General features: G+C 42.0%; 1 long non-coding RNA gene across 1 annotated transcript in view; it reads right to left on the bottom strand.

Annotated features, from left to right (window-relative positions):
• The window catches only part of LOC137649682 (uncharacterized), an 80246-nt gene extending 72109 nt beyond the window's left edge, over window positions 1-8137 (bottom strand). Inside the window, exon 1 of the long non-coding RNA XR_011045819.1 lies at window positions 8035-8137. This is a non-coding gene — a long non-coding RNA (uncharacterized lncRNA). The remainder of the gene's footprint in view (window positions 1-8034) is intronic.
• Window positions 8138-12559: the final 4422 nt, after the last annotated feature.

The following is a 12559-nucleotide window of genomic DNA, read 5'->3' as shown; positions in this document are numbered from 1 at the left end:
GGAGCGAACATTTCTCAGATGTAAGAGAAAATCTGCGACTTGGGCTACAGAGGTACTGGAAGAGGACACAGATGCTGACTTGCACCAGTCTCGAAAGACTTCCCACTTCGACTGGTATACTTTGGTGGTAGAAGCTCTCCTAGCTCTCACAATCGCTCTGGCTGCCTCCTTCGAAAAGCCTCGAGCTCTTGAGAGTCTATCGATAGTCTGAAGGCAGTCAGACGAAGCGCGGGGAGGCTTTGATGAAGATCCTTTACGTGAGGCTGTCGTATGAGATCTACCCTTAGAGGAAGACTCCTTGGAATGTCTACCAGCCATTGAAGTACCTCTGTGAACCACTCTCTCGCGGGCCAGAGGGGAGCAACCAACGTCAACATTGTCCCTTCGTGAGAGGTGAACTTCTGTAGTACCTTGTTGGCTATCTTGAATGGTGGGAATGCATACAAGTCCAGGTGAGACCAGTCCAGTAGAAACGCGTCTATGTGGATCGCCTCTGGATCTGGGACTGGTGAGCAATAGATTGGGAGCCTTTTGGTCAACGAGGTGGCAAAGAGGTCTATGGTGGGTTGACCCCAAGTCGCCCAAAGACTCTTGCACACGTCCTTGTGGAGGGTCCATTCCGTGGGGATCACCTGACCTCTCCGACTGAGACAGTCTGCCAAGACGTTCAAGTCCCCCTGGATGAATCTTGTCAACAGGGAGATGCCTCGATTTTTTTACCATATGAGGAGGTCCCTTGCGATCACGTACAGCGTGTGGGAGTGAGTGCCTCCTTGCTTGGAGATGTACGCCAAAGCTGTGGTGTTGTCTGAATTGACCTCTACCACTTTGTTTCGAAGAATGCTCTCGAAATTCATCAAGGCCAAGTGGACTGTTAATAGCTCCTTGCCGTTGATGTGCATGCTCTTCTGAACTGAGGTCCAAAGACCCGAGCATTCCCGACCGTCCAGAGTCGCACCCCAACACAAATCCAACGCGTCTGAGAACAAAACGTGGTTTGGGTTCTTGACTGCTAGGGACAGACCCTCTCTCAGACTGATGTTGCTGTTCCACCAGTTCAGGCATGCTTTTACTGGTTCGGAGACCGGGATTGATACAGCCTCTAAAGTCTTGCTCTTGTTTCAGTGAGAGTCTAAATGGAACTGGAGAGGGCGAAGGTGAAGTCTCCCTAGCGAGACAAACTGCTTCAGGAATGACAGAGTCCCTACGAGACTCATCCAACTCCTTACTGAACAACATTCTCTTTTCAGCATGAGTCGGACTTTGAGCAGGGCTTGTTCTATTCGGGTGGCAGACGGAAAAGCCCGAAAAACTAGACTGCGAATCTCCATCCCCAAATATAGAATCGTCTGGGATGGAATCAGTTGGGACTTTTCTAAGTTGACCAAAAGTCCCAACTCCTTCGCCAGACCCAACGTCCAATGTAGATCCTGCAGACAGCGATGGCTGGACGATGCTCTGAGAAGCCAGTCGTCCAAGTACAGGGAGGCTCGAATTCCTGATAGATGAAGGAATTTTGCCACATTCCTCATGAGCCTCGTAAACACGAGAGGAGCAGGACTGAGGCCGAAGCACAGTGCTCGAAACTGGTACACCACATTCCTGTAAACAAACCTCAGAAACGGTTGGGAATCCGGGTGTATAGGAATGTGGAAGTACGCATCTCGCAGGTCGAGAGAGACCATCCAGTCTCCCTCTCTGACCGCTGCTAAGACGGACTTCGTGGTCTCCATCGTAAATTTTGTTTTCGTAACAAAAAAGTTGAGCGCACTGACGTCTAGCACTGGCCTCCAACCTCCTGTATGCTTCGGGACTAGGAAGAGACGGTTGTAAAACCCCGGTGATTGAAGGTCCGAGACTTTCACCACCGCTCCTTTCTCTAGCAACAGAGACACTTCGTGATGTAGAGCTTGTCTCTCTGACTCCTCTCGATACCTGGGAGAGAGGTCTATGGGAACTGTTACTAGAGGAGGTCTGCGTACAAAAGGTATTTTGTACCCCTCCTTGAGCAACAGAACAGACTCTTGGTCTGCACCCCTCTTCTCCCAGGCCTGCCAGAAGTTGTTCAGTCTGGCCCCTACCGCTGTCTGAGGACGTGGGCAGTCAGACTCTGCCACGGGAGGACTTGGCTCCTCTCTTCTTACCTCTCTTTCCCTCGGCACGAGAGCCTCCCCTGCTGGGAGCTCTGCCACGAAAGGGCGGGATAAACCTAGACGCAGGAGTCTCGATTCTGGGTCTCACATCAAAGGATGAAGAAGGAGCTCCCTTGCGAGCAGAAGAAGCCATCAGGTCATGTGTGTCCTTCTGCACAAGAGAAGCAGCAATGTCCTTAATCAGCTGTTGTGGAAACAAGGCAGCCGATAAGGGAGCAAAAAGCAGTTCCGATCTTTGACAGGGAGTAACTCCTGCTGAAAGGAAAGAGCAAAGGGTTTCTCTCTTCTTCAAGACTCCCGACGTAAAGGTGGAGGCGAGCTCATTGGAGCCATCGCGGATGGCTTTGTCCATACAGGACATAATAAGTAAGGATACATCTTGGTCAGCAGACGAGATCTTCCTACTTAATGCTCCTAAAGACCAAACTAGAAAGTTAAAAACTTCAAAGGCCCTGTATACGCCTTTAAGGAGATGGTCAAGGTCCGAGGAGGACCAACAAATTTTCGAGCGTCTCATGGCCAGGCGACGGGGAGAGTCTACGAGGCTTGAGAAGTCACCCTGGGCAGAGGCAGGGACTCCCAAGCCGTGAACTTCTCCCGTGTCATACCAGACGCTCGATCTAGAAGCAAGCTTAAAAGGTGGGAAGGCAAAGGCCGTCTTCCCCAAACTCCTCCTGGTAACCAACCAGTCGCCTAGAAGACGTAAAGCCCTCTTAGAAGAGCGAGAAAGCACTAGCTTAGTAAAGGCAGGCTTGGTAGCAGCTAAGCCTAGCGCAAACTCAGACGGAGGCGAACGAGGAGCAACAGTAACAAAATGATCTGGGAAAAGATCCTTGAAAATCATCATGATCTTAAAATCCATCGAAGGCTGTACAGCCTTAGGATCTTCTACATCAGATAAAACGTCCAAAGGATTATCATTAGGAGGAGGATCAGCAACATCCTCATCTGAAGGAACCTCGTCCGAAAACTGATGAGTCTCAAGCAAGGGAGAGACCTGCCTTGGTGGCAATGCTTGACAAGCAGAGTCCACACGCAAAGGAGCATCAGTAGCAGTCCAGGACGCTACGTCATGTAACTGCTTAACGGACTGACTAGCAACAACAACAGGAGCGGGAGGACGCTTGACGTCAACTCGAGACTGCCTTGACTGCCTAGATTGAGCAGTTAAAACAACTCTTGACTGCGGTGCTTGACGCTCAATGTCAAAACAAGTCAACTTAGCTGGTTGGAGAACGTCCTGAACGTCAACACGAGCATGCGGCAGCGGCTGAACGTCCACAAGCGGCTGAAAGTCAACATGGGACTGCATCGAGTGAGGCTCTAAGTCACGTGATTGACGTGACTTTGTAACGTCAACATCAACAGGACGAGCAAAGGCTCGTTTGGTCGGCTGACGGCCAGGATCTCGATCAGTGCAACGGCGAGGATCATCGTGAACCTGCTCAGCAGTATACTCCTCCATAAGAGAGGCAAGCTTATTCTGCATATCCTGCAGGACAACCCATTTAGGATCAACGGGAGTGGGTGCGGGTTGAGACGATGGTAACGTCTGTGACTGCAAAACATTGCCTAAACTAAGACTCTCGGAGCCCGTGTTACGCTTCTGTTTAGGCGGCGAGCAGTCTTCCGATGACTGCACAGGGTCAGAGCTGTCCCAATGGCTACAACCAGGACGCTGTACCTGTCCTGAAGGGACTGACTTCCGCTTTAAGGGTCTCGAAACCTTGCTCCACGGTTTCTTACGCGAGAAGCCTTCGGATGACGAGGAGAAAACCGCCTCGCTCGTCTTATGGTAGGGGCGGTCTTGACGAGACACGCCCGAAACCATAGAGGGAACGTTTGTTCGTTGGTTAAAGCCTCTCGTCCCCATAAGTCCTACGACATTACTTCTCCCTGGTGCATGGGAGCTTGCAAGAGGTCTCGGACTAGGCGAATGACAAGCACGAAAAGACGAACCCTCGGTCGCAACACTGATAACACTTTGCGCACTAATCACTTTATCCCCACGATTTTCTAATGTGGCACTCTGACACTTTAACACTTTTACATCCGCCATGAGTTGATTACGGTCCGTAGCCAAAGATTCAACTCTCTCGCCCAATGCTTGAATGGCACGCAACATATCCCGCATTGATGGTTCATGAGTGCTAGTACAGGGTTCAGGCACAACTACTACTGGGGAAGGATTAGGTTCAGGGGCATGGGAGGAGGAAAATTCTAATGATCTAGAGGAACTTCTCCTCACCCTATCTCTCTCTAGCTTACGAGAATACTTATCAAACTCTAGCCAGTCGAATTCCGAAAGTACCACGCACTCATCACACCGATCTCCTAATTGACAGGTTTTACCCCGGCAATTAGAACACACGGTATGTGGGTCGAGAGAGGCCTTTGGAAGACGTTTGTTACAATCCCTAGCATTACATTTACGAAATTTAGGAATTGGAGAAGGGTCAGCCATTTTGAAAAGTCAAAGAAAATCCAAAAACAATCCAAAGTCATCAACAATAAAATCTATCTAAAAAAAGAGTTCAAGAGTTTTAATTGAAGATAAAAACACCTGCACTGCGAAAGCTCAAAACCAAAAAGAAGTACTTCACCAAGAATGACAAAAAACTCCAGGTCAACAGCGAGTAATGGAATCAACTTGTCGACAAGACCGACAGAGAAGAACTGGAGCTGTTTACATGTATATGCGGTATGTGGCCGATAGTTGGCACTGGTGGGCACACTCGCAACCTTCATAGCGATCGCTAGCGAGTTTTAGTGTTTTTTCTGTCGAGCCGTCCGAGACGTCAGCTATTATATATTCACCGGCTAAGTTTAATATTTAAAAATCTAAGGATCAAATAAGTACTATCATATTCTGAGTTAATTGTTATGCTTGGGAAGGTAAATAATGGCTGATTGCACATGCAATCTTGGCAGTGCTTTCTACTGTATCATGCAATCATTACCTACTGTAGTTTTCCACTAACACTGCCTAAATTCTCTTGCCTTCTTACATGGGATGTTATGTGACTCCTCCCAAATTTCACCACCAGATCATTCAGTTTAACATTGGCTGTCTATTTTGTAAAAACTCCTTTTGCCAAGTATATTTATTTGAAAGATTTTGCTTGCAGCTACCTACATCAAAAGGGAAAAAAATCCCTTTAAATGACAAATGGCACCCTGCATAAGCAAACAAGTATTCACAATTTAAGATTTTTTAACAGGAAGACATTTGTGTTCTCCTCTGAGGAGCTGATCAGTGCCAGAGTGTAATTTCAGTAATAGATCATCTCACAATAGCAATATGATTTAAAAGTTAAAAGAGGTGAGACAGCAAGATGAATAAAAACAAGAACAGACATAGGCCTAAATGGAATGTTGAAAAGTGGGTCGTACTGTATTAGGAAAAGTGGGGCGAGGTCATGGGGGGAGGGGGGTTAAGCCTACCCCACTAAGTGAGCCGGACACAGTCCTCTAAACTATGTTAGTTGGGTAAGGTTAGGTTACAGCATATAAATGACTGGTAATCCTATACAATAGCTCTGCCAGCAAGTTATCAAATGTAAGTACTTTCACTAAAAAGATTGAAGTCCAAGATTTCGTTGGATATATAAATCTAAGGGGCGCTAGCTCTAGAAGTGGTTTAAAAATCAAAATTAAATTTGACCCACCTGAAAAAACTAAGTCCCTCGACTTCATAACTCTCAAATTCCTCTTCTCTACATAGCAAGATGTCAGCTAAACATCATAGTTTTTAACCAATGATAATTATCCACATTTTACTTGGGACTAGCATTTTAACAAAATGTGACTTGAATACCCAACCAGGTCACAGTTTTACTAGGAAACTGACACTTTTCACACAATTTCCACTGTTAATTTTTCAGTCTCTTGAGAGCCATGGAGGCATGCGAACCTTCAACTTCTGGTGCAATTTCTCATTTAACATTTACTTTGACCTCAATTTCAGTGGATACTCTCCCAAGTTCTTGTTTCAATTGTTATCTAAATTATAAAGATTTTGTTTTGCAGTATTGTGTTAACATCGAAAGAAATAATATACTACCAAGATCACAGTGTTACTAAAAGTGAAAAAAGGTGTAGTTTTTATGCATCCATTTTCAAGGGAACTTGGTTTGAAAAGTCTCATTTAAATATAGAATCTAATTTGTTAATTGTATGGAATTACATTGGTGTTAATTTAGTTATAAATTTGTTAAAAATGAGTTCAGAATTTCTCACAAAACTAAAAATAATTGGTGCTCATTCATTCGTGAGGTTATTGTGCACTGGGTATCGAGTCGGAAAGGTGCAGCTCACTTTTACCCTCCAACCTAACTAAATACACAATGGGTTTTAGGCTATTTTATATCTAATAGGGCTGTGTAAGGGAGGGGTAGCAGAGGGGGGGGGGGGACGAAGCAACCCCCGCTAGGTAAGGATACGGCTACTAGGTTAGGTTAGGTGGTTTGTTTAGCTTAGATGATGACCTTGTTTATTGCTAATTCTACATGTGCCATTATTTGCATATTAAAATGCATTCTCTAATTCATTCCCCACCAAGAAACCCAGGTTTCCCACTGGAGGTCCCCCAAGATTGGAAAGGTTAACAAATAGGGTAAAAATACTGTTCCTCCTAAAAAAAAAAAAAAAAAAAAAAAAAAAAAAAAAAAAAAAAAAAAAAAAAGTCACCTTTAGATAAAGCACCAAGTAATTCACCAGGAAGAAAAAAATTTCAAAATTATTAGTGAAGGAGCTATTGAATAGAATTACCAAATGACCTGGTATATATTACCATTAACACTGTCAGGATATAAAATTAAACAAGTAGTCATAATTAGAGAGTAGGATAATGGATAACATTGGTTACATACCTCCAAACAATAAGGCAAGGACACATTGCCCTAGGAGGCGTCACAGGAGAGGTCACCCAGTAGGTAAAGACACATACTAGGTTAGGCTAGTTGGGGGAACCTTTAGCAAGCTCATACTCCGGGTTTGGCTTCCCTGGTGAAATAGTGTTTTAGAGCACAAAAATGCATATAAAATTACAAATGGCAGCCACATTCTAATACCAAGCGAAAGTGGAAAATTAAAGAAAAATCTATTATGGGGAAGCTGATCACTTGCATCTAAAGTTACTTATATGTGAGAGATTTGCCAAGAAGTGTCAAGAGGATGTGAATACATTTAATTTCATGTCAGTTTCATGTTGTTTAGTGAGGAAACTAGGCTAGTTTCTTTTATAATTCTATAGTTTTTTCTTTTTTAAATTTCATCTTGTTTCCCATGTGGCGAATTGTTTAAAATTGTGAAAAATTAATGGAAGAAAACAATAGCTTTGAATAATTTGGCAGTATATGGAGAGAGTGGTCTGGTAAACAAATACCAAAGTAAGACATGAAACATGTTGAAGGAACGCAACAACGGCACTTGGGTATTGCCTGTAGTGCATCTCGTGAGGGGCAGTGATGGCACTGCACACCAACGGGAAGAGATAAGAGGGGGCATTAACAGCCTCGTTCGTTGCGTAGGAGTGCCACATACAGAACTGGGAAAGATCAAGGCTACTAGTAGGCTACCAGAGATTCACGCTAAAAACTGGACTTGTATAGTATATACATATTTCAATGACTAAATGAGGAATTGTAAATAAATAATCTAAACTACCGTGATATGATTTCGCTTCAAACATGGAAACGCGATATTCCACGTTCAAAAACACATTGACAGCAAAGAAAAAACACGGCTGTCTAGCTCCATTTTAGCATTTTTTACCACATTTTTTTTCTATTAAAACCATACGACGGTGGATCCAACTCGTGTGTCGTGTCCAATTTTCCTATTCAAATGGCATATTAGCCCTATACGTAAACCCACTTACCTAATATCATAATTTTCACTTTGGCCTAATTACGACAGAGAGAGGGACAAACACAGCCACTATGGTGACAGCGTCTAGGAATCCGCAGTCACAGTCACTACGCAGTCTGGCTCAGTTTTGCCACATTTATTTCTGCGAAAGATGAGGATCTGCTGAAATTTTTTTGTAGGCGCTAAAAAGATTAACAGGAAAACACATGTTGTCAAGATTAATATGGAATTTGATATACATTATATGAAAAACATAAATAATTCAAAGGTTTAATAAAAAGAAAAAATGAAAGCTGCTTTTTACTGTATTTCTGTCATTTAAGATTAGCCAAAGATTCCCTTTTCTATAAAAAAAAAAAAAGAAATGTATAGGTATATGTAATTACGGCCCTCAGCAGCTGTGAAAATTGTTCGAAGAAGGAAGTTCAAGAAATTTCCGAGTGACTATCTACCAAAATTGATGATTGATGGAAAACGAAACCTGGCATTGTATAGTGATTAGGCTACATCGCATTTTTAAGTGGAAAACATAAGCTTTTCACCAGATACATTCAAAATACAGGTAAAACAAATTTTGCACTTTTATTATCCTAAGTAGCCGCAACTAAATTGGCATAATGGCGATACACTCTATACCAGACTTAAATGCACTGTATTATTTCTTATATCTTATAGAAATGAAACTATAACAGAGATTGGTTCACCAAACTTTCAACTGGGCTCCACAAAGCACTAGGAGAGTTGGAAGACCCAAGCCTAGATGGGTGAGGACTATGAAGTTTGAAGTCGGAGATGATGAATGGATAAGTATTGAATTAATAGCTCAAGATAGAGACAACTGGCTTATAATCTAACCGAGGCCCTTGCGTCTAAAGGCGTAAGAGATGGTGATTTCTTATATTACTAATCACAATGAAAATTTCATGAAAATGTCCTCTATAACACAAACGTAGCCTACTCACTTTCTCCCCCAATCTCATAAAGACATATTTTCAGATGTAATGACACCACAGTCTATAAGCGGTGTTGCTAACTGTGTTAGCCATAAATGAGCTAGACTGAGGCCCGAGATGCGCTAGAAATATGATAGTAGGAGTTTTCTCCTTGTATATGGATTTCGCATGGAAGATGAACTAATATCAACAAAGTCAATGGTAACAGTGCAAATGATATGGCTGACATACAGTGCAATTACGTAGACCTTCACTTATTGCCTTGTAAAAGAATTGAAGAATTGCCACACAGGATCAAACTTTTTTAACTCCGAATATGAGGAATATACTCTATCATGAAAAATAATTTGTAATGAAAAATAAACATCAGTGATATTTTCAGTAAAACTACTTTAAATATTACAAAACTAGTAGCGCCGAAATCATAGAGTCGAGCAACAACTATGGTTTCAGAAATTTCACAGAGAGAGAGAGAGAGAGAGAGAGAGAGAGAGAGAGAGAGAGAGAGAGAGAGAGAGAGAGAGAGAGAGAGTGTAGAACAAGTTCAACTTAACTTGGAATATTTAATTTGATTGCACCGTAACCTACACATAAAAACAGAAACACACACACACACACACACACACACACACATATATATATATATATATATATATATATATATATATATATATATATATATATATATATATATATATATATATATAGAGAGAGAGAGAGAGAGAGAGAGAGAGAGAGAGAGAGAGAGAGAGAGAGAGAGAGAGAGAGAGAGAGAGGCACTAGAAAATGCACCAAACCATATAAATTTGCGCTAAGAATTGGGCAATGAGCAAATTACAAAATATATGCGGTTTGCGAAGCCAATTCACTAGAAATAGTGAACATTTCCTATAGGCGTACTCAAAGACAGTATAGGGAAGACCGGAAAGCCTACTTATACGAAAGAAAAAAAAACACCGCAGCGCCATCTATTGCCGACGTGGCCTAATAATTAGTTAAAAATAACTCTACAAGGTTTTGGTATTTGGTATTTCAGAAAGTTCATATTCAATAATTGGTCTAATATTATCCGTCTAATGATTTTCCATAGATCTATATTAAATCATGTTGATCATTAGAATACCTACATTTTTTCTTGCTTATTTATCCTGTTGATGGTTCATTTACAAAACGAAAGTTAAGCTTAGGCTGTGTATTTCATGTATATATAATATTGCTAATATAACTTACAGAATATGTGAAAGATATGCATCCGAAAGAGGATATGTGCTAAGACTAAAATAAGATGGGAGAAGAAAAGTTATGGATGATCTAATATTGACTTAGGCTTATTGTGTCACATTTACCTCATCCAATATAGAGATAATTGTCAGAAAAAAAAGAGCCTCTTATTTTTTTTAGGCATTTAATGGAATTTTTATTTCCAGAGGTACGAGTTTCCACTTGAATTAGTAAAATAAAGGTATCTCGAAGTGGTCTTAGCATAGGTCCCATTTTAATGTATAATCTCGGACTTTGATAAAATACTCATTCTGCAAGTTATAATCGTACATACATTTAATATATAACTTTACGTTAAATTTGCATCGATAAATGCGAGGAAAATGCACCATTAAATGATAGTTTACTGTTGAAGGGTAATATATTCAACTTATGTGTCTTGTTTTACATATGGTGACGGACTGCTACTGTGCTACAATTGTTTTGAAGACTTGAGTTAGTGATACCAGATTGTTAGGTCCCAAATTCCCCTGAGAAGGATAGAAATACAACTTAATCATGAGCTTAAATGAAAAAAAAAAAAAACATGGCAACGTTTTAATCAATGCTAAATTTAGTTTTATTCATAGTGTAGCATATATATGTATCATGCCTGATAAAAAAAAACATCCATCATAGTTTGAACAGAACGCTGGTGAAATTTGTTCATCTGGCAACACTGACTTAAGTAAGCAACAGACAACAAGCGCAGTGTCACCTGTTGCTGATGCGCCCTACTAAAACGGCCAAATGCTCACAGAAATCCAAGTGACGTTCCTGTCTTCCTTTTACTGTCTTTGGCGTACTAGAGAAAACCACCTCGCCAAAATTTTATGCACCTCTAGTTTTAACGAAATTGTACCGTGAAGACGGTTGGTACCACAAGTTGTACATGTGTAGACGTTTGGGATGACTCCCCTTAAATGTGACTCCCGTATTCACTTGTAACTAGTTTGAATTTCAAGTGTTGCCGATTATCAGAATCGTTCAATGGAAGATACCTCTGTAGTATTGCTCATGTTTATTTTCAAATTTTACTATTATTTAAATTCTAATTAGTTTATATATATATATATATATATATATATATATATATATATATATATATATATATATATATATATATATATATATATATATATGACAATTTCTAAGCGATTTATATTTTTCCTAACATACTTACTGTGAACCAATGTTTAAGAGACACCTTTGAGTGCCAGCTCCACGACCAGAGTTTTCCCCCCAAAAGGCCGATACCCTCCCAACCCCCTTCTCAGGTCAACATCAACCATTCCACACTGGTTCTAGAAAACACGGTTCCTATCAGTAGGGTAAACCGCGGGAAAGGATTGAGAACAATTAAACTATTGGTCTGTGGTATGTAAGGAAAAATACAATTTTTTTTAGAAATTTTCATTTGTTTCGACACGAATCCTTGCCACGGACCAATGTAAAGGAGCCTCAGTATTAGGAGGCGGGGAATAGACCCCTGTAGGAGAGGTATGAGGCCCGCAGAGAGGGGTAAGGCCTGTCAGGGAAAAGTGTAACAATAAACGTAAATAAAAATAGGGTAGTCAGAGAATACTCACCAAGATAATATTTTCTTCTTTCCCAAAGCAGTCCATGGCAGGTAGAAGGGATAGGATAGGGATTTGAGACGCTTTACCCCTCAATGTTCCATATGGATTGTGTAGTGTGTGGGCGGCTCTTAGATCCTCTATTAGGCGACCATGACGGGACCGAGCTTGAACCCCTTTTGAGACCTGATGGAACAATCCTTAAGGTAGTGGGCCGTGAAGGTCAACTGCCTCGTCCATACGCCTGCTCTCAGCGCCTGGCCAACTGCCATGTTCCTTTTGAAGGCCAGCGAGGTGCCAATGCCCCTGATGTCACGAGGCTTGGCAGACCTTGGCGAGGGTTCACCCTTCGCCAAGTACACCCTGCGGATCGTCTACCAGAGCCAGAAGAAGATTGTTTTTCGAGACCGCCCTCTTCACTATCTCTGTAGTCATGAACAGGGTGGAGGGCAGAGGTCCTTGAGAGATATTTCCACACCGTCCTCATCGGGCACAACAGCAGGACCTCCGGATCATTTGTCCTGGGTATGGCGAGGATGGAAAACTCGTTGAACTAAGGTTCAGTTACTGCTGTGTTCTGTCTTTGCCATGAAGAAGGGGATGAGTTTGAAAACCAGCTCCTTCCACCCATGTGAGTCGGAGACATCCGCTGAAAGCCTATGGAGTTAGCCTACTCTTTTGGACACGGCCAGGGCGAGAAGGAACCCCTTCTTCAAGGTGAGCTCCCTGTCCGTAAATTTGCCGC

The sequence above is a fragment of the Palaemon carinicauda genome, chromosome 11 (genome assembly GCF_036898095.1).
Source record: "Palaemon carinicauda isolate YSFRI2023 chromosome 11, ASM3689809v2, whole genome shotgun sequence".
Classification (NCBI taxonomy): Eukaryota; Metazoa; Arthropoda; class Malacostraca; order Decapoda; family Palaemonidae; genus Palaemon; species Palaemon carinicauda.
This window is presented reverse-complemented; position numbering and strand designations above follow the sequence as displayed.